The sequence below is a fragment of the Dama dama genome, chromosome 6 (genome assembly GCF_033118175.1).
Source record: "Dama dama isolate Ldn47 chromosome 6, ASM3311817v1, whole genome shotgun sequence".
NCBI lineage: Eukaryota > Metazoa > Chordata > Mammalia > Artiodactyla > Cervidae > Dama > Dama dama.
This window is the reverse complement of record NC_083686.1, coordinates 10,584,145-10,610,006: the sequence shown is the minus strand read 5'-3', so window position 1 is coordinate 10,610,006 and position 25,862 is coordinate 10,584,145. Positions and strand designations below refer to the sequence as shown.

General features: G+C 47.2%; 1 protein-coding gene across 3 annotated transcripts in view; it reads right to left on the bottom strand.

Annotated features, from left to right (window-relative positions):
* HS3ST1 (heparan sulfate-glucosamine 3-sulfotransferase 1) overlaps nucleotides 1-24,270 on the bottom strand; it is a 34,547-nt gene extending 10,277 nt beyond the window's left edge. Inside the window, exon 1 of one of the 3 annotated variants that reach the window (XM_061145507.1) lies at nucleotides 24,130-24,270. The gene's annotated coding sequence lies outside the window, so the exon portion shown is untranslated. Of the gene's footprint in view, nucleotides 1-21,051; nucleotides 21,072-23,560; nucleotides 23,580-24,129 lie in introns of those variants that run through there. The other 2 variants (XM_061145509.1, XM_061145508.1) reach the window with 2 other exon arrangements.
* Nucleotides 24,271-25,862: the final 1,592 nt, after the last annotated feature.

Below are 25,862 nucleotides of genomic sequence, written 5' to 3'. Positions count from 1 at the left end.
GCGGTGCAGGAGAAGTTTCTTGAGAGTCACTTGGACAACAAGAAGATCAAACCAGTTAATCCTAAAGGAAATCAGTCCTGAATATTCATTGGAAGAACTGATGCTGAAGCTGAAGCTCCAATACTTTGGCCACCTGATGGGAAGAGCCGATTCACTGGGAAAAAACCCCTGATGCTGGGAAAGATTGAAGGCAGGAGAAGGGGACGACAGAGGATGAGATGGTTGGATGGCATCACCGACTCAATGGACATGAGTTAGGGTGAATTCCGGGAGACAGTGAAGGACAGAGAAACCTGGCATGCTGCAGTCCCTGGGGTCACAAAGAGTCGGACACAACTGAGCAACTGAACTAGAACAAAAAGGTCACGGGATCAAGAAGTGTGCTGCTTTGCCTCTGAGTGGAGATGCCTTCCTTGGGCTGCGGCAAGCACATTCCAGGCAGAGGGGTGAGCTTGCTCCAAGCCCGATAACACAGCAGGAAGGATGAGAGCTCCTGTGTTACTCTCCAAGAATTGCCTCTGTCCATGCATGCTGGGGTGTTAAGTGATTTAACTTTCTGGAATACACTAATACCCGAGTAAAGACGGTTTGATCAGAACTGTCCTTTCTGTATTCAACCATTGATGAGCAATCAATGGTATATGATTTTTTGTTTGCCTTTAGGAGACCTTTACCTCTGCATGGCTAACTTAAGAGCCTGTGGCAGTGGGGTCAACCTTCCATCCTTGGCAGGTCATTTTGGAAACCAAGAGAGGAAACAGATTTAGCTCCTTCCTGTCAGTCTACAGAAGGACAGCACGATCTCAGTATTCCCATAAATATTTATTTTCTTGAAACTGCCTACACATGACACTCGTCAACAGCTGCTGACATTGACTTTGGCTTGGATTTACTCATGGTAATTGCTGTGAGGTAAGTTGGGGGTAGAAAAGAATTCAGGGTACAAAAGACCCAAGGTCGGTTCCCATAATGTTACTACAGAGAGAAGTAAGTCAGAGTGAGAAAAACAAGTACAGAATATTAATGCATATATGTAGAATTGGAAAAAAAATTGGTATAGACAATCTTATTTACAAAGCAAAAATAAAGACACAGATGCAGAGAACATATAGATACCAAGGGGGGATTGGGATGAATCGGGAGATTGGAATAGACATATGTACGTTGATGTATATCTATTTTATACACATTGGTACCATGTATAAAATAGATAACTAAGGAGAACCTATAGTATAGCATACGGAATACCACTCAGTGCTCTGTGGTGACCTAACTGGGAAGCAAATTCACAAAAGGGGGGGGATATGTATATGAATAGCTGATTCATTCTGCTGTACCGCAGAAATTAACACAGCATTGTAAAGCAACCACATTCCAATTTAAAGAAAAAAGTTCCTCTGGGCCACACTGACTGCCTGGGTAAAGGAGGGGTGACAAGCCCTATTTTCCTCTTGAAAAAGACCAGGACTCTTCCAACACTCCCTCCTCCACTTTATAGGCTCCATGACCTCCATGACACAGGAGGTTCCTTATATACAGAAGGTTACCTGGATAATGAATGCAACTCCCCGGAATTGAAGGAAGGAGGTGCCTGGGTCAGCCAGGGAGGGCAGCATGGTGGGGTAAGGATTTGAGGCCAGTGGATTTCAATCACCGTGTTATATCCAAGCTTCTGAGAATTCCCTGATCCAATGCCAACTGCCCCATAGGTAGCCTGAAGTCAACCCACAGGACATACTTTTCCAAATTAGGTGAGAGATTAGGTTGAAGGATCTGGACAAGGGGTTGCTAGTGGGAGGCGACTAAAGCTCCCCACACCCCCGCCAAGAGCTCTGGCTGCTCAATCACTATCGCCAGGCATAAAGCTTTTTCCAGACTTACAAGTGCACATCGATTCCCTGGGGATGTAGTTCAAAATGCAGATTCTAATCCAAGAGTTCTGGGCAGAGGCCTGGGAGTCTGCGTTTCTAACCAGTTGCCTGGAGAACCGGTCTGCCCACCCACAGCCTTTGGAATGGCAAGAACTCAAGAACTCCCTGAGCTTGGAACAACTGCATCCATTCAGATTGGGAGCCTGATGGTCCTGGCCTTGGGCTGGGAAGGCTGCCTTTGGATTTGGTTTCCTATGGTTGTTAGGGTAGTTTGTTTTTAAATCCAGGGTTGGAAACAATTGCAGCAGACAAAATAGAGAGGGATCGGTCTGGTCACAGAGGTGGTGTTATCTGTGGAGGGGGGCGGAGGGCCGATGCTGGAATTCAGAGGATTTAGAGCCAAAAACCCAGGCGCAAGTCTCAGCTCTCTAATTTAAAATCCACGAGAGAGCACTGAAAACCCAGACCTTCGATCGAATGCCTTGGCCAACCTACACTGATTGTGGGGATTAAACAGAAGCCTATGAGGGTGCTTACGATGTTGCCATATTGCCTGGCCGATGGCAAGCCCTTCAATCGTGGCAGCTATTTTTGTCTCTAAAAAAAAAAAAAAGGAGGCTGTGTGATATAAATGGGAATCAAGGATGATAATTAGTCAAACGCATTTGTTCATGATCCAAAGCACTGCAGTGACTCAACCAGACAGAGGCTTGCAGGAGAAAGGACAGTGACACACAGGGGCGATCCGGGCTCTCTGTCTGGGGAGGGGCGCAGAGGGGCCTCCAGAAAGGGCCCCCTGCCTGAGTGAAGGGCGGCCAGGTGTGTGCACGGGGATGAAGAGGAGCCCCTCCCCCCTCATGGTTAATCTGCGGTGCCGTGCACAGAAGGCAGTGGTGACCTAAATAAATCCTTCATTAGCAGCAGAAACACTGGCACAGGCTGAGCTCCGTGATGGGAGGGCGGACGGGGCCTCTCTTATTACTCAGCACAGCTGAGTGGAAAAGGGGGCCATGCCAGCAGACGGGAGACAGGATCTCAACCGCCTCGGTGCGCTCGGATACGCACGGCTCAGCTCCTGCTCCAGGTGTGAGCCAACCTCCTGACAGATGCCATCTGACTCTGAGAACGTCCCTGGACGAGGCGGGACAGTCCTCATCACCCCACTCATGGCCAGCACCCGTGCAATTCATTTCCCTGGAAACGGACAGGAAAGACACAGAGCATCAGAGGCCAAAGAAACCCCTGTCCCGTCTGCATCCCTGTCGATGAGGACACAGGTCGCAGAGAACCGGAGCCCCAAGGCCAAGGGTGCAGGGGCTGAAATGAATCAGAAAGCAAGGTCTGCTGCTGCCCATGCCCCGAACCCCAAACACACGGGAACCTGTGCTTCTTTTATTCGGGGTCACAGAGCCCTAGAATAGTTGCCACTGGAAATAAATATACAAGTCAAAGTAAATTCTTCCCTTGGGTAGGCAAAGGTGGAGGGTGAATTTCTCTCATTTCTTGAGCCAGGCTGGATAGATTGAATTTGGTTGCCTCTCAAATTTCACACGTTGAAGCCCTTGTCCCTGGTGTGGTGGATATTTGGAGATGGGGCCTTGGGGAAGTAATTAGAGTTAGATAAAGTCCTGAGGATAAGACCCGTAATGAGATGAGTGTCCCTGGGAAAAGAGGAAGAGAGATTCGTGCTCTGTCTCTGCCACCTGAGCATGCTTTTGCTTGCTTGCTTAGTCGCTCAGTCGTGTCTGACTCTTTGCGACCCCATGGACTATAGCCCACCAGGCTCCTCTGTCCATGGGATTCTCCAGACAAAAATACTGGAGTGGGTCGCCATGCCCTCCTCCAGGAGATCTTCCCAACCCAGGGACTGAACCCAGGTCTCCCGCATTGCAGGCGGATTCTTTACCATCTGAGCCACCAGGACTGATACACAGCCCTTAGGAGAAAGAAGAAAGAGTCTGCCTGGGACTGTTTCCACTGGGTGAGTCTTCCCAGGGGTGGCACACCATGGTCTCCTGGACCCAGGCAGGTGACATGACCCTCGGAAGCTGGGTGGCTGGGGCGGGGGACAGCAGCAAGCAGCCCCGTGTGTCCGTGGGCTGTGTAAAGAACAAGCCATAATTCTGGCCGATGTTGTTGGGGAAGAGGGACCAGTGTCGTCTGATCTTTGGATTTTTTGAGACTCTACTGTGAATACTTGTATGAAAACTCCTGATTTTTATGGATGCCCAAAGAAGTGAAGATGAAATTAAAAAAAAAAAAAAAGAAAGATTAGAAGGCAAGTCTGCAAAGACTGATGCCTCAGGTCTATACTTGCCAACAGGCAATCACTCCACACTTTTACAAGGCACCTATGATGTTTCCATCCCCTTCAAGGAGCACAGCCTTGGCATGGTGAAGGGGCTTGTGTAACTCAATGAAGCTATGAGCCATGCCATGCAGGGCCACCCAAGACAGACGGGTCACAGTGAAGAGTTCCAACAAAATGGGATCCCCTGGAGGAGGGAATTCCTGGGGACACAGAAATGACCCAGTCACTGACTTCAGAGCACCCTGTAGTGTAGAAGATACCCATGGAAGGAAACCTATTACTGTGTCCAGGGTGAGCAGGGATCAGGCACCGCTGTATCAGAGTGCCGGGGAGAGAAGCCACACAAGAAGAAGACAAGGAGGGCCTGGCGTCATTCCACTAAAAGGAATCAACAGCAAGGCCAGAAATAATCCAGGAGGAGGCTTGGGGTCTGCTTAGCAGCAAGTCCCCAGGGACAATCAGCCCAGAAAGAGTTTGTAGCGGAATCAGGGCTGGGCAGGGGGCAGGGACTCAGTCCGTGCTGGGGTTGGCGGTGGAGGTTAGGTCTTTGGGGGAGAGTGGCAGATGATACCAGACTGCAGGAGCCTTTGGGGGCCACAGGTTGAGATTCAGAAGCACAGGGAAGGAAAAGAGTCCTGGCAATGGAACAAAGGAAAACGTCCCAAGCCTAAGTCCCAGAAACACCACTCACAGACTCCAAGTTGGGACACGTTAATGGAAAATCTTGGAAACTACTGCTCACTTTTGGTCCAAGAGCTTGTTTTTGTCTTTCCTCTTGGATACGCGTGTTCTTGGTTTAACGTGATCATTTAAAAACAGACGTTTGCGTGTGAGCTCAATACTGACCTTGAAAGACACCAGGGTGGAGCAAGGACTGAAATACCCCTCACTGCAAGTTGCTGAGGGGGAAACAGGCATGGGCAGAATTAAAGCAAGGTACCATAGCTAGTTTCAGTTTTACATTGTCTATATATATATATATATTTTTTTTTTTTTCCTCTTCTGAATTGAGTTGTTGCTGTTACTGTAACAGCACTGAATAAAGTAACGGCTGGTTTCTCCCTCCCCCCACACATACACACAGAACTGTGATTTCTGTTCATCCTTTACTTAAAAAAAAAAAAAATTAAATACTATTCAAATTAAATATTTCCTTACTCTTAAAGCTTCAGGTTTTACAAAATGAGTTAGTGTCTCATTTGCCTCCAAGTCGAGCTTGAACTTATCCATAATAAATTTAAACAGAAAGCATCTGCCTTATTATCTCAGTCATCCTGGAATCTTTAAATGCTGTTTAATCTGCCCAGAAGAACTACACCTAGATCTTGCACTCGACACAACCTTCTCTGTGATCTCTTGTTATCGCTTGTAATAATTTCAGTGTCTTCAGATTAACTACAGTACTATACAGTAAGTTCAACCATCATCAGCCTGATCATGTATTCTTTCTGAATGCTGTTGCAAAGTGGTTTATAGTTTAAAAATATTTTCAGTTTATTATTCCTTAAATAATGTATCTGAAATAATCTGGCATCTGAGACATTCAGGAGTCTTCAGGAATGGCGAGCTCAGAGGCGCCAGCTGGTGGTTAGGAGTGTGGGTTTGAACCCCAGCTCCATCCCTCACTCCCACTGTGACCAAGGTCACGTGACCTCCGTGGGCTCTGTTCTTGTACATAACACGCATGGATGATGGCAGTATTAATACTGTAGGATTGTTGTGAGGCTTAAAGGAGATATTACCACATACATGAAGTGCTAAGAAGAGGCCCTGGCATGTAGAAAACCCTCACCAAACGTGATCATCAGCCCTTGGCGGAACTCTGTTTTCCATGTTTAATCTAGGCAATCAATTTCTCTAACACCGATCATTTCAGGCACATAAAATGCATCGCCACAAAGTCATCTTGGCTTGAAAGGACCCACACACAAGAGTGAGCAGGGTGTTGAGCTGGGGTCTAGTCCCAAGTTCTGTCCTGACTTCTGTGTGACCTTGGCCAAGACCCAGAAATACTCTTAAGCCTCTTTTACAAAAGAAAACAATTGGACCATAAATTCTCAGAACATCTGCCCTCTTATATCCATCTACAATATGAAGGCTTTACAGAATTAAGAAACATTCTTATCTGTCAAAGCAAGACACTATTATCCAAGATTCTAAACAAAACAATCACTGTTAAAAATAAATCTTAATGACGTTTTGTCACTTGGTATCAGCCTTCCATTTCATGGGCTAAAGGTAGAAAAATACATTAAATTTCTGCATTTCTGAGGTCTTTTTGATAGTCAGGAAAATAATATAGCTTCTAGCAGGAAAGACTGTCCCGTTGAGGGTGTGTGTGTGTTAAGTCACTTCAGTCATGTCCTACTCTTTGCGACTCTGTAACCTGCCAGGCTCCTCTGTCCATGGAATTTCCCAGGCAAGAATATTGCAGTGGGTTGCCATTTCCTACTCCAGAGGATATTCCCAACCCAGGGATTGAACCCATGTCTCTTATGTCTCCTGTTTAGACAAGTGTAGGGTCTCCCAAACTACCTGCTGCTCTGGTTCTATTCAGATCATATTCAGCATTCAATCAACAAATATTAATCAAACCCAGGACCTGATTAAGAGGTGAATATGCAAGATAGGGGAACCCTCTCTGAAGGAGGCTTCATCACCCCAGGGGGGAAAAAAAGATGAAGGAAAATAGCATTATATAAAAGCTCAATGAAAGCAATCTATGCAAAGTAAAACAAGCCCTTCCGGCTGGGGTGGGGGCTGAGGGGTTGTGTGTGATGGGATAAGCCTTCCCCACAGTCAACTCCAAAGGGTGAGCCTCAGCACGTTCTGGGCTGGATGGAGGCAGTTGAGTTCAGGACTTTTGCTTGGGTACCTTTGGGATGGAAGTTTGGGAGTGAGCAGAATTCCTTAAGACGACAGAAAAGGACTGAGGGCTGCCAGACGGGTCCTGCTTCTTGGTCCTGACCACACGTAACATTCAGTCTCTTCCTAAACCAATGAAGATGCAACCTTTAAAGAATAGTAGGAAGTGCAAAACCCAATTATCAGCCAGCCCAACATACCCAGAATCCAGCCAAGACCTAAACGGACTTGCCGTGTCTCAGGCACTGGGGAATTAAGAGACACAGCTTGCATCCTTGTTCCTTCCCTCCAATAACTCAGGTACATGCAGGGGTACAGGGTGTGTTGGGGGTGTGGATGAGAGAGAGGAGGCAACATACGTGATAACTGCACTATGGTTAGGGATGAGAGATGGCCATGAATACACTGCTTACTAGCATAAAGATTCACAGACAACGGAATGATGGGTATACATACATCACACATCACATTATTTTGGTCATATTAATGTGTCAAGAGACAAGAAGAATTGTAACAAAGTTGCATTTAGAAATAGTTTGTTCTATTTGTCAAAATCAAAGGTGGGAGAATGGAGTGGGAATGAGTTATCACGTCCCAATAATAGGCAGAATTTCTTCCTCCAAGTCTTAGTGAACAAGAAGGAAAAAGCAAAGGTGTTGGGAGAGGGAGAGATGAGACAGGAGTCTGTGTGTGAGTTTCTCCATTGCTCCTTCTTTGATGGTGTCAACTCGATTTGACGGGACTTCAATAGGGTTCAGGCTTCCTAGGTGGTGTCGGTGGTTAAAAAAAAAAAAAAAAAAATCACCTGCCAATGCAGGAGATACAAGAGATATGGGTTTGATCCCTGGTTGGGAATATCCCCTGGAGTAGAAAATGACAACCAGCCTCAGAATTCCTGCCTGGAAAAATGAGTACGCACACACGACATGAAGGCTTATCCATGGGATTCCCTATTCCAGTTCCTTCAGAAAGGAATTTGCTACATAAAATCTGTATGTATGTGTATGCATGTGTGTTTGTGTGTTAGAGCTCTGATGATAGACCAAGTTTTTAAGACTTTCTGCAACTTTCACATCCTCTCAAGGCAATCAAGGCACTAAGGAAGCTGACACACGCCTTGAGGTCTTGCCTGTGTGATGTTTCTATGACGATGCCTTTCCAAGGGACGTTTTCAAAGATGTCAAAGAATAAATCACTACAGTCTCCTTGGTCACTGAGCCACACAGATATCCCACGTTGACAACCACCTTCATTTCCCCATCAGCTGGTGTGAACTTGTGCTGGTGTGGCTTTGTGCTTCAGATCAGACTCAAACCAGCATTCGCTGTTCAGTCGCTCAGTTGTGTCTGACTCTTTGCCACCCCATGGACTGCAGCATTCCAGGCTTCCCTGTCCTTCACCATCTCCTGGAGCTCACTTAAACTCAAGTCCATCAAGTCGGGGATGCCATCCAGCCATCTCATCCTCTGTCGTCCCCTTCTCCTCCTGCCTTCAATCTTTCCCAGCATCAAGGTGTTTTCCAATGAGTCAGCTCTTTGCATCAGGTGGCCACAGTATTGGAGCTTCAGCTTTAGCATCAGTTCTTCCAATGAATATTCAGGGCTGATTTCCTTTAGGATGGACTGGTTGGATCTCCTTGCAGTCCAAAGGACTCTCAAGAGTCTTCTCCAACACCAATTCGAAAGCACCAGCTCTTCAGCATTTGATGTCTCATATGTTGGGGCAAGTGAAGGGCTCAGCCAAAGCTCAATGGTTCCAATTAAATGAGGTATTGGCGATTATGCTGACATTTCTGGTTTGGCTGTCCATAAGTGTCTTTCAGGTACTTAGAGTCACAGGAAGAAAGACATTTAATAATGTGAATCACTAAAGCAAATTTCAAGATTTCTTCTTACACACATTACCCTCCTTCTTTTCTCAGATACCACCCAGGAGACTACATCGTTTGCTCAGGACATGGACACCAGGTCTCCAGAGCACAGGTCCCTTCTGGACACTGGTCAGGGATACAAGAAGGAGACTGGTCCCTCCACAGCCCCCAGAGGACCTTTGTGGAAGGAGGAAGATGGATGTGGAAATAGACACTTCTGGCCCAATTAGTTGGAGGAAGATCTGGGATGAACACTATTTTAGCAAATTAAAGAAAGCCAGGAAGAGGAAGTTTGGAACATACTTCATGGAAAAAACACCTAGGGAACACTCAGAAGTCTGGTGAGGACAAAAACCAAGTTCAATATGCTTTTAAATGACATCCAGGGTAAAGCACATAAACAGAGAAATAAATAGAATGGTGTGGGAAGATCAAAGCAAGTGAGTTGATATCTGCTGGGGTTTAAATCCTGGCTTAGTTGTTTGATCATGAAAAAGTCACACATCTCTCTGGGTCTTATTTTTCCCATCTAAAGAAAGTGGGGGCTCCCCCGGTGTGGCTCAGTGGTAAAGAACCCACCTGCCAACACAGGAGATGTGGGTTCGATCCCTGGATCCTGAAGATCCTCTGGGGAAGGAACTGGCAACTCACTCCAGTATTCTTGCCTGGAAAATCCCATGGATAGAGGAGCCTGGCAGGTTGCAGTCCCTGGGGTTGCAAAGAGTTGGACACGACTAAGCACCCACATATGCAAAAAAGGGGGTGGTTCCTACAATGTTGAGTGACTGTACGATTTAAATGATACATTGAGGAGAACACTTTGGCTCACCTGATACACCCTCAAGACAAAGGAGTTCAATTTTTATCATTTTTATAAATATTTTCTACATTCATGTATAAATAGGTTCCTAATGCTAGAGAAACACAGTAAAGTTTTTAATCTTTTATTGAATTATCTTATGAAAATCTCTTGTTAATTTTAATATTTTTGCTCATCTCTTTTTTCTTAATAAATAATCATGTGAAAAAAAATAAAAATAAAAAAATAAAAGAGTAACAGTAGCATGATGACATCATCTTGAAAAGAGAAGGAAAAGGACAATAATAGCAATTAAAATTCAGATTTTTATAACACCTAGTCTGCTTAAATAATGGTCCTAAGTAAAGAAAGGAATCACAACATTCCAAAACTGACATGTAAGGAAAAGGATTCTTTAGGGAAAGCAGAAAATTTTGAGCATTGAGAGCCATTCATGGAGAGAGAGACGACAAAGGAAAATAGCAGAACGAAAAGCACAAAGTGGCTCTTAATCTAATGTTTTTAAAGGACAACGATTATGAGATAATTAGCCTTGGCACCATCTTTGCAGAGGACCATAAAGAACTCTTCAAGTAAGAAAAGGCAGCAGGTGAAGGCAATTCTGAACGTGAGATTGTTTCAATCAGCAGGGTCCGGTGGCTTGTGTAACTGGAATCCTCCAAGTGGCTCCAGGCCAACCCTGAGCTCTTCTGCAGCTTCTGCTGGAATCTGTGCAGCCAGGAAGCGTGGCTGGGAGAAGAGCGAGGTCAAGGCAGGCTTGACTTTCAAGATTGTGTGTGTGTGCATGTGTGCCCAGTTATGTCCAACTCTTTGTCACATTACGGACTGTAGCCCTCCAGATTCCTCTGTCCGAGGGATTTCCCAGGCAAGAAGACTGGAGTGTGTTGCTATTTCCTCCTCTAGGGGATCTTCCTGACCCAGGGATCGAAACCACATCTCTTGTGTCTCCTACACTGGCAGATGGATTCTTTACCAGCTGAACTACCGGGGAAGCCCACTTTCAAGACTAAATAATGCAAAGCTGTCCCTGGAACAGAGGCTGCCAGGCTGGGGGAAGGCTGGTGCACAGAGGGCTTCCTGCAGCCAGAGAGCTCAGGAGAGAACAGAGCGCCAGCTGGAACTGATGTTACCCAGAGACCATTTACTCAGGTCACTTTCATTCCCTGAGGGACCACTGCCGACAGCTGCCCATCTGAGCTCACAAATCTGGACGAAAACCTCAGGCTTCTCTCAAAGACTCCTGTTTCTGTTTATGGTAACAGTACTTTCACTTCCAGCAGCTGCGACGGGAGGCTTTTTTTTCCTGCCTTCTCCCCACATAGATCCACCTTCTGTTGCGCAATCCTGCACTGAGATCTGGGACCAGGCATGAGCGGGTGCAGAGCTGAGAACAGAGGTTTATCCTGCTCTCCCGTGGCAGCCGTTTCCTGCGGGAAGCAGCCAAGCCCAGGTCAATTACAGCACCGTCACGGCGCCAGAGAAGCCAGGAGCACGGAGAATAGACCTTGCATCTCAGCACCTCCAACCCTCAGCTTCTTGTCCCACTCGGGTTGGTGGCAGGCCTCTGCCCACTCGACGGTCGCAGAGACCTAGAAAGACAGCGCCAGCCATCTGGGGCCAGAGTGGGAAGAATGTGCATAGAACCTCAGCTGGCCCTTCTAGCTCTAGGAAGTGACATAGCGCTTCCTGTCACTTTCACTGCCCGCAGCAAGTCCCAAAGCCATCTGACCTTCAGATGGGGGGGGGGGGGGTTGTGCAACCCTACCCTGAGCCTAAAGATAGCAGGATGCTGCCACAGGCATTATTATTTATTGGGGATGGGAGGCGGAGAGCATCCAAGACAGATCTGAGGGAAAGACAGAGAGTTGGAGCTAAGAAGAAAGGGGAGGGGGCTGACAAAGGGTGGGGATGTCCATGTCCCTGATTCGTCTGGGGAAACAGCGGGCAGTCCTGTGGGCAGACCACAAGGTGGGTGTCAGAACAGAGGACGGTGAGGGACAAGGCTTGGAAGAGTAGCCTGGGAACGCCAGGCTGCGGTACTTGGAATTGCATCATCGCTTGCATTATTAATAGCTAGGTGTGGAGCACCCACGACGGGCATTAAGGCTTCCCTGGTGGTTCAGTGGTAAAGAATCCACCCGCCAATGCAGGAGACAAGGGAGATGAGGATTCGATCCCTGGGTTGAGAAGATCCCCTGGCAAAGGAAATGGCAGCCTGCTTCAGTAGGCTTGCCTGGAGAATCCCATGGACAGAGGAGCCTGGAGCACTAGAGTCCCAATGGGGTTGCAAAAGAATCAGATGTGACTTAGCTACTAAATAACATCATGAACATTAAATGTTCTCTATACACCACTGCCTTTAATCCTGACAAATCAATAAAACAGAGTATGTTGGGGTCCTTAGTTTTTTTGGTCAATAGTTATTTCTTGGGTGACAACTGCCTACCACATCCTGGTTCAGGATTGACCTAGGGGTTGAGGGGTCCAGACAAAGCCTCCATCCTCCTGTGATTTAATCTACTGGAACAGATTAAACATTAAATAAGTGTATGAAAAAATCATGAAGAGTATGTGAGGTTTGCAGAAATGATAACCTTGCCCAAAGGGATACTGTGATGTTCCAATATAGTTGGGCCCAGAGCTCATCTGCGTTTAAGTGTCCTGTACTCAAACACCAATGCCGTATACCATGGACTCCATGGGACATTGTGCACCAGCGGACAGGGCCGGGACCAGATTATATCTGTGTTCTTCACAGTGGGTCAGAGCTAGAGAAATTAACACAGAGAAATACTGTAGATTGCAAACAGCTGTAAAAGTTATGAAGCTGAGGGGAGAAAGAAAAGCAAAACCAGAAAAATACAAGATTTACATTTCAGCTGAAGACAGCAATCAAAGATGTTATAGAGCGGAGCAGCTCCATCACCAATTGCAGGATCCAAACATAAACGTAATTGTTCTGCCCAAAGGCGTGTGCATGCTAAGTCACTTCAGTCATGTCCAACTCCTTGCGACTCTATGGACTGTGGTCTGCCAAATTCCTCAGTCCGTGGGGATTCTCCAGGCAAGAATACTGGAGTGGGTTGCCATGCCCTCCTCCAGGGGATCTTCCCGACCCAGGGATTGAACCTGTGTCTCTATTACCTCTCCTATAGTTGCTCAAAGGCAAGAGGGATCAATTTTGGATGGCCAAGATTAATTGGCTTATTATTTGATTAATTGGCTCCTCCACAGATTCAAATGGCTGTGCCTTAGTTTCTCCTTCTGTAGTTCTGGCCTGTGTGCATGTGACCAAACTTTTGGATAAGGGGACCAAAGGGAAATCTGGCTTTCCTGGTGGCTCAGTTGGTAAAGAGTATGCCTGCAATATGGAGACCTGGGATCAATCCAGTATCCTTGCCTGGAGAATCCCATGGACAGAGGAGCCTGGTGGGTATAGTTCCTGGGGTCACAAAGAGTTGGACACGACTGAGTGACTAACTTTCAAATTTCTCTGTTTCACAGGGAAATCTGCAGGCTTTTGAGAAAGATTTCCTTCCCTGATTAAGAGTCCCTCAACCTTGCTCCCTTCCTACGTGAGGGCAGAGGGTAAGGGCAGCTGTCGGGGTCGTCCTGGGTTTCTCCCCACCTGGACAGATGAGTGTAGGACAAGGTGGTCTGGGTAGGGATACACTGCTAGAGCCTCAGTAACATTCTTAATCTGCTTTTCACACAAGATCAGGCTTACCAGCAAGAAAAGCTCATAATCACTGCTAAGTGCTGCCTTAACACACGTACTCAGTACCAGACTCTCCAATGGGTATTTTACATAGATTATCCAATGTTTCCAGCAGCAAAAGGTCCAGGTTGTTGCTGTTGCTCAGTCGTGTCTGACTCTTTGTGACCCCACGGACTGTAGCCCACCAGGCTCCTCCGTCCCTGGGATTCTCCAGGCAAGAGTACTGGAGTGGGGTGCCATTGCCTTCTCCAGTTAATGGGCTATACCTCAAGAAAAAATAGTTAAAGTAAAAAGAGCTCCTGTGTAATGAATGGAAATAAAATCAAGCCCAAAGTAACAGACCCACCCCTGGCATCATTCGGAGGACCACGAGGGGCATGGTGGCCGATGTCTCCACCAGATGGCACTGGATTCCCTTGCGTTCAGTTGTCATCGGGGACTTCGTGCTGACTCGGAGCAGGGAGAGAGGCCTCAGCTTCTCTAGTTCCATCACATTCCACATTCTTTCCAGTTCCACCAGTACCATTTGTACGTCCTTCCCTCAAGGTCATAGGTATTAAGCCCAGAACCTGAGAAGCCTTGGGACAGGGAGAGGGAGTGATATTTACTTAAATGACTGTATCTGGATAGGATTTAACCAGGGACTTCCTGCTGCAAGAGGCCACACTGCATTTCCCTGGGCTCCGAATCCTGTCTGCTCATAATCCTCTTCTGTCCTGGCTTCTCCTCCCTTCTCTTCCCTCCTTCTTTCCTGGGTTCTTCCTCCTTCCCTTCCTGCTGTACCCTTTCTGCATTGCTGCTTCTAAGCTTTTGGCCCAGAAAATGAAATAATATTTGCTCACACTATATAAATTAAGACTAAAGAAACAAAAGGCAAAAGACTCAGACAGTCTCCCAAGAACGTTGAGTTATGAGATCCAGGCTCTCTGTGAAATAACACTGAGTTTGCACTCTAGAAGTCTACACTGCTTTCTTTTGTTATCTTATTAACAGCATCTTTTTTTTTTTTTTTTTAATGCTGATTGAGTCAGGCATTGTGTAAATGTTTGACATTACTTATTTAGTTTAATGTGCACTGAACAATTATCTGCTATAATTTTAATTATGCCCATTTTGAAGATGTGGAGACTGAGGCTTAGAGATGGGAGATAACTCATCTCCTGTTGCACGGCCAAGGAGTAGCAAAGTGGATCTAACCAGATGTCTCTGGCTGACTCAGTCTACATGCAACCCGCCAAGCCACTTTGCTTTATTTCTAGTCCATATTGCATATAAACATACTGCTAGTAAGCAGCTCAAGTTAAACGAAGAGTTAGTGATTTCATATGCAACAGAAACATCATTTTGGCATAAGAAATATCTTACTATAGAAGAAAGCATTAAACTCTGCTTGGGAAAAGTTCACTGGCAATCAAAGTATTGCTCATTGAGTTCCCACCAGGTTATTACCTGAAATGGAAACACATTTCCATGACCATCCTCAGAACAACATAGTCCAGCAGTCCTGGGGAGATCTCGGACTCGGTTCATAACCTGAGGTCATCTGCTTGGGAGGAGCCAGTCTGAAAGGTCCTCTCACTGTTTTATTAGCTTTGGATTCATCCGAGGAGGGAGCAATTGCAAGCGTGAGTTTTCAAAGCACAAAGCTCCCCTTCAGTGTACTCAGTGGAGCCCTTGTGCGCATCTCATGGCTCCAACTCCCGTCCTGCAGTAATGAGCTCAGAGCAATGTTTGTGTTGAATAATGTGCTGCGTTGGTGGACTGGCTGCTCCCCTGGTGGCCTCAAGGGTTGAAATGCCTTCTTCCCAAAGAGTGCTGGGAATAATCTGCTGCATAGATGGCAGAGATCTGACTTGTCCATAATTCTTCTGTTTCTTTTCGACAACAAGTAAGTTTGCCTCGGTTTGATCTGTTGCTAAGCTCATCAGAGAAAAGAGCCCTTCCTTCTCTCCTTGGATCATACGGTGGCTAAATTATTTCACCTCCAAATGACTGTTTTCTTCCCTCTCTCACTGCCTACAGCTCTAGAAGTATCATCAAAGGCATCACCTACAACTGTCACTGCAAGATTAGAGATGCTTAATAATAGGACTTCCAGTTAAATTAAAATTCCAGAAAAACAATCAATCATGTCTTAATATGAAGTATCTGGGATATACCTATACTAAAAGAGTATATGTTCTTTATTCAAAGTTCAAATTTCACTGATCATCCTGTATTTTCACTTGTGAAATCAGGCAACCCTGCATAAGAAGAATATGCATTTTCTTGAGCATTAGGCTAGGCATTTGACAAGGGCAATCTCCTTTAATCCTCATTAGAATACTGAAAAATCTGAGACCCCGAAAAGCTGTCTATTTCTCGGGGTGATACCATCAGTAAGGAGCAGATCAGAAATTCAAACAGACACGATTTCAAAAGCCACACTCTTCGAGAACAACTCCTACATCTAATTCCAGAAACTTGTAATTGACACCTTCTCCGGCCTTCCTCTCAGGGACACTGGGAAATATCTGGCTGAAGATGGAATTTATATCAAGCTCAATTGAGTTTTTCGGAGGTGGCACCATGCCGGCCTGCTTTCACTCCATGCCACTCAAGTGTGTATTTCTCTGAGCACAGCTAGAAGAGCAAGGCTTTTCATTTTAGCTGCATCTGCAATCACCTTTCTCCCACTGTATGTTAACTGCTGATATAGGACTCTGATTTACTCTCCTTAAAGAGTGAAGATATTTACACAAAAACAACCCTACTGCAGCGTGTACCTAATCTGTAGGAATTCTAGGGGAAATTCAACAAGACACACAATGCATCTCAGAAAGTGCTGAAGTGGAAGTTCTCAACAAATCAAAGGAGATGTGAATGTTTGAAACCTAAATACATGCCTTTGCTTACAGAAAATGTGGGCTACTCAGCCCCCCACGGATTTAACCAGTTTCCACCTTGAGCCATCTGCTCGCTGCAAGTGGAGAATTGTGGCCCTGGATCCGGGGTCTGCTGCCATCATTTTGAGGATCTAAGAAAAATCACTTTTCTGAATCTTGGTTTCCTTAAATATAAAATAAAAATGCTAAGAGATCCCTGTCTCCCTTGAAGGACTAGGTACAAGAGAAAAAGGAGACAGTGGGTATGAAAGTTCTAGATGGAAGTTAAGAGTTATCATTTTCATTCTTTTCTCCTATTTTTTTCCCCATTTTTTCATTCTTTTTAAATCATTTTCATGCCAGAGTGCTTTTGTGCTGCCAGAATCTATTCAGGGAAGGGTTTGTGTTTAACATGCCAGCTATTCACCTGGGCTGACCACATTGAGAATCTCTAAAATGGACAAATGGGATGGCTTGGGGCCATATTTTGATTATCTTGCATCATCACCATTCATTGGCTTTTCTCCGCAAGCCTCTCTTTCCTTAAATATTTCTTTCCCCCATGAAGCCTTTCCCAGTTCCCCCCGGCAGAAATATTGCCTCTTGTTTCTTTTCTGAGCAACTACTTGGAACCAGACACACTGTTCTGCAAACTGGTGGCAGAAACAAACCTGAGGCTCCAGATGCCTGCTCAGACCGGGTGTATATTCTGATGGAGGCGTGAACGGTGGGGAGCACGGGAACCAATGAAGTAACAGGATGACTCCAGATAAACATTATGGCTGCAAAATTATGCTGTGGGAAGGAGGATTGCCATGAAAGCAATACACAGAGTTATTGGAAAGAAGCTGTCCTCAAAGGCAGGCCTACCTGATGCCACAAGCAAAGGCCCAAACAGGATGCATTTCTTGATTCATATGCAAAAAAACTGGGCATTTATCTGACTGCCATACTAAACTGTAAGTTCCTCAAGAACAAAAACATATTTTTTTTTTTCCCACTTCTGTGCAACTACCCTGGCAACAACAGTCGCCATCAATGGCAGAAGTCGACTGGAGAGGGAGATGTACTGGAGTCTCAAAGGGCCTAAGTACATTTCACACTTAGAACAGATTTTTTAAAGACTCCATTTTCTTGATACAAAATGAAATTTGGTTAAGAATACAAAATGTCACCGCCAGGTTTTTAAAAAAAAAAAGCTTCAAAAAATTTTTATTGACGATGGGGTCCGGGGTTCAAATAGATTGAAAAGCACAGATCTAAACTGTTCCTGGTACATCTCAGATGGTCCATTAAAAAGACGCTATGGGGGGCTGGCAGACTAGTGGTTAAGACTTTGCCTTCCAATGCTGGGGACTGGGGTTCAATCCCTGGTCAGGGAGTTAAGATCCCACATGCCTTACAGGCAACAGGCCAAAACATATAATAGAAGCAATATTGCAAGAAATTCAATAAAGACTTTAAAAACAGTCCATGTTAAAAAGTAAACAAATCTTTAAAAAAAAAGTCAAAAAGATGCTGAATGTCAGCATTCTGAGTGTCAAAACTCAGTGGTTACAACTCCCTTCTCACCCTCATCACTCATTTTAGCAACCTCCTCTTTTGTGACCATTTGTTCATGTCTTCCACACTGGCCTGCAATTTCCTGGAGGACTGGAAATTTTGTCTGTTAATGGATTCTAGCACCTACCTGCTGGACACTCAATGAATGGGCTCAAGAGGTGACCTCATTAAAACTAAGAGAAGAGTCTGCTTTTAGGGGTTTACCCACAATAGCAACTCCCGGAATATAATACTAGGTCCAAACTCCCAAATCCTCAAACCCTTTTTTCCTTTATGGCAGACCTGACTTCTGTTATGTTAGATCAGAGACTGAACCTGGAGTTTCCTGGCCCCTTGCCAAAGGCATTACCCTAGTATCCTGACATTTCCCCTAATTTATCTTTAATCTTAGCACCTAAGAGTCTGACCTAAGATGGACTGTCCGTCCCCATCTTGCTTTTCCCTGTCTCCCCCACTGAGGACAAGCAGAAGAGCAGAGATTTCCATCTGTTTTACCCCCTATTGCATCACCAGTGAGAAGAACACCACTTGGGACACGACTGGAACTCAATAAACGTGTTAGGGGCATAAATGTGATTGGCGTAGCAGCTTACAGGACAAGGAAAAAGTAACACCGCAAACAGAAATTCTGTAAATGCAAAATTTAACTCACAGGAACACGGTTTACACGACACTCCTGATGCATTCTTGCCTCAAGCTTATGAATAACTGATTATACTGAGCCTCTTTAGTTCCACCAATTTCTTTTCTCTGCCTGGAACCCAGAGGCCATAAACTGGAGGCCTGTGGGATGCAGGTACAGATGAGGAAGGAGGTCTGCCTACAGACGTGCTTTCTTTGGTCCACATCATATCATTTTAAAAATACGGAATTAGCTGCTGATAGGAGACTGGAGTTTGATCCCTGGGTCAGGAAGATCCCCTGGAGTAGGAAATTTCAGTCCACACCAGCATTCCTGTCCATGGAAAATTCCACGGACAGAGGATCCTGGCAGACGTCAGTCCACGAGGTCACAAAGAATCTGATACGACTAATCACACACACAGACACAATGAAAAGTCAGGGGCTTTCCTGGTGGCTCAGCGATAAAGAATCCACCTGCCAATGCAGGAGATGTGGGTTCCATCCCTGGGTCGGGATGATCCCCTGGAGAAAGAAATGGTAACCCACTCCAGTATTCTTTGCCTGAAAAACCCCATGGATAAAGGAGCCTGGCGGGCTACACTCCATGGGGTCACAAAGGGTTGGACACAGTGAGCAACTTAAAAAGTCAGTCGATTCTACATAAAATTGTAAACTTACAGCCTATCTTGGAAAATAAAATCATACTCGGCAAGACAGAGCCTGAGGTCCCAGCTTGTGTGCTGGGTCAGAACCAAGACATCCCCTTTACCCAGCCTGTCCCAAGGCCTGTTTCACTCAGGCTTATTTACTTGCCTGGTTGCTAAAGACATTTGAATGAGCGACCCCTGCTGGAAAGTTACCAAAAAAACACACAACATGGAGAAAAAAAAAAAGAAAAGAAAATATGCCCACTGGGACCTATTTTTGTTATGTTCAGGCTATTTCTCAGAAGAATAATGTATTCATTTTTCTAGAACTCTGGTGGTATCACATAACTGTTGACATACTATGGCCCACTAAATATTACTCTAAGGCCTGAAAAAGCTATGAAACTTAATTCCCTAAGGGTAGAGGAAGCTGAGAAAGCTTCATGCCAGAGGCAGGCCTAAAGATGGATTCTAAGAGGCTGACATCAGCTGGTTACAACTGAATCCGAGAGAGAAGGAATTTACTTGAAGACTATGAGTTACCTCAAGGAATTCATGAGAAGCTGGAAAGCCAGTCTTGGAAATGAGAAGGAATGAAGAGAACCTGGGAGCATCAGGATTATGCCACTGGAATAGCATCCCTGGGACATTCTAAGACACTGTGGCTGCAGCTGACGCCTCTTGATTCATGACTCACACTGATAAATAAATGCTCAATTGTTCTTTTGTCCTTCAGTCAGTCCTTTGAGATTCCAAGCCTCAGGTGGGCTCACCAGGCTGAGCCCCAGTTCAGAGCTCAGAGATATGGACACAGAGAAAGAGCCCCCCGCCCCATGGAAAAGTCCCTCCACGAGGGGAGGTTGTTGTTGCCGTTGTTTAGTGGCTAAGTCCTGTCCAACTCTCTGGGACCCCAGGAGCATGCCAGGCTCCTCCATCCATGGGATTTTCCTAAGAATCCTGGAGTGGGTTATTTCCTTCTCCAGGAGATCTTCCCCACCTAGGAAATGAACCCACGTCACCTGCATTGGCAGATGGATTCTTCACTGCTAAGCCAACCTGAGGGAAGGCTGGTACCTCCCTGAAGAAGAAGGGTGTTTGATTGCTGGAAACCTTACAGAATGCAAAAGTCCACTATGGATTAGGAGGATTTTAAGTGGTGATGGGAGAGAGGGCAACACAGGCTGTACAGCGGAATGGAACGAGAACAGGCAGACCTCAACTCCAATCTGGAATCCTTTGTAGCTTTAGAAAATTAATTAACTTTTCTAATTGGCAGATTCCAAATCTTTAAAATAGAAATGTTGCCATCTGCCTGTGTACTGCATGAGCTTGCTGTGAAGATTCAGTTCAAGCATTCATTCACTTATTTTGAAAATACTATTGGAGCATCTATTAAGCCACTTAGCTAGCACCTGGGGACAAATTTTGAACACCAAAAATGCAACAGAGAGACAGTGCTTTATGCTAGATGACAGATGTAGATAATGGAGACCCAGGTCATCTTCTAAAACTGATCACGTATCCCTTTTCCCCAACTGCTAACACTCATCTGCAACATTCTTCCTCTTTTGGTTAATCAATACCAAGGCCCTTCCTGAAACATACATTTCCTTCTGATATACAAAATGCATTAAGCTAAAAAAAAAAAAAAAGCACCAAAAAACTTTAACTCTGATTCTACAAATAAGAAACTAAAGGTTCTCAGAAGCAGTGAGCCCTGATGCTGGTGAATTTCAGGTGGAATAATCAGAAGATATTGGCCCATTATATGAAATCCTCTCCCTCACTGAATGTTTAGAATATGTAATTCACAGAGACATTCACAAACTAAATTGAAAATTAGCATTAAAATAGACCAAATGAAATTTGCAGCAAAAGGAAATTAAGTAACCCAGTACCTTGGTCACCAGTGCTTTACAACTGCCCAAATGCTCTCCACATATATCTTCCCACTTTCTCATAATAATCTTCCGAGCTCGATTTTTTAGGGGATGAATCTGAGGCTCAGAGAGGAAAAAGAATGTGCTTAGGGTCCTGAGGCAAGAAGCTGGTTCCAAATCCCACTAGCAGTCTTGCCATTCCCCACTGGGAAAGGTTGGTCTGACTGGGAAGCACTGGGCCATTAGTGGGGTTGAAGGAAGATACTTACATCAAAGTGATGGGGAAAAACACAGATCTTTTCCAATACCAGCTGGAAAGTTACAGCTTTCAGCAACAGCCAGAAAGTCACTTCATTTCCCACAGAGCAGCTAGAAGACTGCTGCTACTCACCAAAGTTGCTACTTGCCTTTACTCCTCCAAGACTGTATCTTACACAAGAACCCTGGCATAGAAGCGGGCCCTGGAGCCTGAATTCTCAGCCCTGATCCTGAATACACTCAGTTCCACCAGGATGTCAGTACCTTTTACTATCCCTTTCTCCAAACTGACTTCTATAGCCAGAATGTGACTCAGGACTCACTGTGGGTTTGGACCACCCTGGGTAGATGGCTCTGTTCTGGAAAAGCCACTGTGTACCAATCAAGCACGTTACATCAGCCTCTCCCCAGCCTCTTTCTAGCCATCATCAAATTTTAATTCAAGATAAAGAAAGCTTCCACATTGCATTTCCCTTCAAGGAGCTCTCTGGACATTTCCAGTCAGAGAACGGTCTTCTTTTCAGAACAAAAGTACATCCCCAATTACATGGGAGAATACAAGTAAAGGGTTTCTGAACAACAACGTGGAAGACTTGAAATTTCACAGAAGGTACACCAACAACACAGCTAAGAACCATGGGCTTTTCCTGTTCTCCCCCATAAAGTTCAAGGTATTACCTTCTCACCACTTTCCCAAGCAAAGAATCTCCCATCTTAAAGCTACAAGGCACAGTACAGCGGGCAGCTTTAGCCTGTATCAGAAGCCCCCAAAGCAAGGCTCAGGACGCCTCAGTAAAGGATCCTCAGTGGATGCTGTCATAGTAATGAACTGTTTGGACTTAAGAGTGCTTAGTCACGAAGTTGTTGATCCCAGGCAAACTCTCGGCTGAGTTAGAGGGACCCGCTGAAGCCCTGAAACGCTCCAAAAGAAGTTGATTTTGCTCTGCTGAGCGCTGGAGAAAACCTTATGTAACACAATGGGCCATTTCAATATGTTATTTCTGCAAGCCTATGGGAGGAAAGGGGGAAAAATCTAAGCGCTAGAAATACAAAGAGTAACGCAGGGATCTGCAGCTGAAGCGTTCATCTCCTGGAATTTCACTTGGTCAGGCTTATTCGAGTCGCACCCAATCAGTACCGAGGAAGCAGAAAGGAAGAATAATTCTGAACGCCAAAGGATGGGGTTTAGAAATGCAAGGAGGCAGAAGTTGGGTTATCGCCCTGTGCTTTCTTTCTTTCTTTCTTTCTTTTTTTTTTAACATAAAATTCCTGAAATTAACCCTTGAAGAGTAGTGGGCAATTGCATTTCAACAAAAAGCTAAGATGTGGCTGCAGAGCAATAACGCCCAAGTAGGACCCAAAGGATCCTGAGTGTAAACGGGTTGCGGCCACAAAAGCCAGCAAGCACCGGCGCCCAGGCGCTATGGGACCCTCGGGGATCCGCGCCCGCACCTAGCGGCAGGCGGAGAAGCCGGGCAGGTGAAACCGGGGTTTCACCAGAGCTCCGTCTTCATACCTCGGCAGCTCCTCGCGGCTGCTCTCTGCTAGAAGGGTACCGCTTCTGGGAGCGCAGCGATTAGACACCAGATTTGGAGTCGCCTCCCCAGAATCCCCCCCCGAAAGCATCTCTGTACAAGTAGTGGATAAAAATAGCCAGCGGACCGCGCCGGGGGGGAGGGAGGAGCGAGACTCACGCAAGTCTAAGCAAGGATCCGACTGGTCCTCCAAAGTGGAGGGCGGAGGAAGAGGGGTGCGATCCCCTCCACAGAGAGGGGCCTGGGTGCGCGAAGAAGCGTGGATGCTCGCCTCGCCGAGGGGAGGAGATGGAAGACTCGCGGAGCTCGCAAACTGCCGCGGAGCAGAGCACACCTCACAGTCTCCGCACCCCACTCCCCCACCCCCAGCCCCGCGCCCTGCATCCCAGCTCTCGCTCCCTCTCGCCTCTCCATCTCATTTTTTTTTTTTTTTTCCTTTTCTTGTCGGCGTCGGGGACAAACTGGGGTCAGAAGCGCGAGTCGCGCGCGATCGGCCGCCTGGCCGGGAGGGAGCACCTGCAGACTTCAGGCTCCGCGAGTGTGCCCGGGCTCTGAGTCCGGGTCTACGCGCTTCCCCCGCGGGTTGGCGCCCCTCCTCCCCTCACCTTCATTTGCTGTCACCACCCAAGGTGCTCGAAATAGAAACAGACGCAGGGGAAAAAAAGAAAGTCAAAAGTAGCACGAAAAACCAGAACCGTGTATCTTTGGCATGGGGGGTGAGGGAGGCTACTTACCGTCTGTCTGCCGCTTCCATCTCTCTCCTCCTGAGCTTTCCCCGCCCCTCGGAAGATGTCCCATCTCTACTTCGTTCCCAAAGCTAACCGCACTGAGGTTTCCCCACCCTGGATGCTCCCTCAGGACGGACTTTTTGCTGTTATCCCCGCCCCAGTTCCCAGCCAGAGTGGTACCCAGGCTCCGCGGCGCTTTGCGCTCCTACTGCCCCTCACGGTCGGTCCTAGAGAGACGCGTCGGGCAGAAGCAAACCTCCTGACTCTTCTAGGGGGTAAGGGGAAAAAAAGAAACGAAAAGAAAATCCACCAAGTCAGAAACCTGCTTGGAAAAAACCAGTCCCTGAAGACTTGCCTAGCTGAGGGACCAAGTCAGGAGGCTAGCAGGATGGGGAAAGCTCTGAGCTCTCCTTTCCCCCACCTACGTGCACTCCACTTGCACCAGCCTCCAGTCACCTTGGGCTCTGCTCTGGCCCTGAACTCCAGGATGCCAGGTCGGGGCACCTCGACGGGCCCGGGTCCTGCCGCTCCCCACACTAACGACCCCCGCCGCCACGAGCGCGCGCCGCACTCACCTGAGCCTCGTCGCGGTAGTCCAGCCGGTCCGGCGCCCGAAGTCGGCTCCCGGGCTTGGCCATGGGCAGCGCCGTGGAGCCCCGGCGGCCGGCGGAGCGAGTTTTTTCAGGACGACCCGGGCCGGCGGGCGAGACACGGGCGCAAGCGCCCGCGGAGACCCGGCGGTGACGGCGGTTCGCGGCTGCCCTCGCGCCGGGGACTTTGCAGGCGGGGAGGCGAGGTTATCACCGCCGCCGAGGGGAGGAGCAGGGGGAGGAGCGGGAGCGGGAGGAGGGGACAGAGGAGGCCGGGCCCGCAGGGATAGCGTGTCAGGTCGAGGAGGATCGCGAGCGCCCACTGCTGCCCGGTCCGCTCCGGTGCTGCCCCGGGGTTGGGTCGGCTCGGAGTCCGGCTCGCCACACCGCTCCCGAGGCGGCCGGGGCAGGGTTCGGGAAATCCCGCCGACAGGTACCGCAGGAGTCAGTCCCGCCCCTTCCCTGGCGCGGCAGTTCCCGGGGTTTCAGCCCTGGGAAGCTGGGGGTGGGGATGGGACTTGGGGAGGGGACCAGCACTCCCTCCCGGGAGGGTGGGGCCGGTTGTGGGTTGGGTGACTGCCGTCCCTGCGAACCTGGGACATCCTGGCTCCACCGTCACTCTTGTTAGGGAAGGCGAGGTCCTAACCTCGAGCCCACGTCTTCCCCCACTCCCCGGCCTCGCCGGGTCCTCCCACGTGCGTCAGCGGGGCCGATCTCCGTCCGGGCAGGTGCCCACCTTAGGCATCGGTTGCTCCCTGCGCCGCCCAGGAAGCGAGGGGAGCCATCCACGCTCACCGCAGCCGGACCCGGACGCCGGCGGCCGGGCAGCCGGAGCGAGGATCCGCGCGAGGAGCCGGCTCCCCAGCGCTCGGTGTCGCCATTGAATGCTCCCTCCCTCTTCGGTTTCGCGTCCCCTGAGCGGATGCGGATTCACCCGGCGAGCGCAGAGCTTTTAGCTCTGCCTTCGCTAGTGCATCGGGATTGCAAACGTCAGCTCTGAAATTAAGCCGGTCCGCCTGCCCGCTTTCTCCGGGTTCCTATACCTGGGAAGTTTTGTGTCAAACTAGACCGGCCTTCAGTCTAATTTCAGATGTAAGGTTTCCAGGGACCCGGGGTTGGAATCCCCTTGGAGAAGCTAGGCTGCCTGTCTATCCGAGCCCAAACCAGTGGTCCTAAAAGGCAGATCAGCCAGTACGTTAAGAAATTAAATAAAAGAAAAAGAAAACGTGCCAGATGAGTGCCAAAGTAATTTATTCTAGATGAAATTTCAGCCGCTCTTCCATATCTTAAGTATTGGAAAATAAATGTTTGGAAGAAATCAAATTTGGCCTTCAAGTATAAAAAAAGCTCATTAACTTTGCTCAGATTAAAAATACACATTCACCTAAGTAATAAATCCTATAGGAAATTGACCTCTTTCTCACGTAGTGTTACCCACTGCCCTTTTAGAAAGCAAAACGATGATCAGCCTTTTCTGGCTGTCTAATAAAACCAGGAGCATCTGGGAGGCCAAGGCCAAGCCTTATTTTGGAAAATAAGTTTATAGGAGTTTTAATGATCCTGATCGCTTCTTTGAGCCAAACTAATATTGACATAATATTTTTGAACTTTTAGAATACATTTGGAGTACCTTTGTGTTAAGTTGCTTCTGTCATGTTCCACTCTTTGTGACCCCACGGACTGTAACCCACCAGGCTCCTCTGTCCATGGGGATTCTC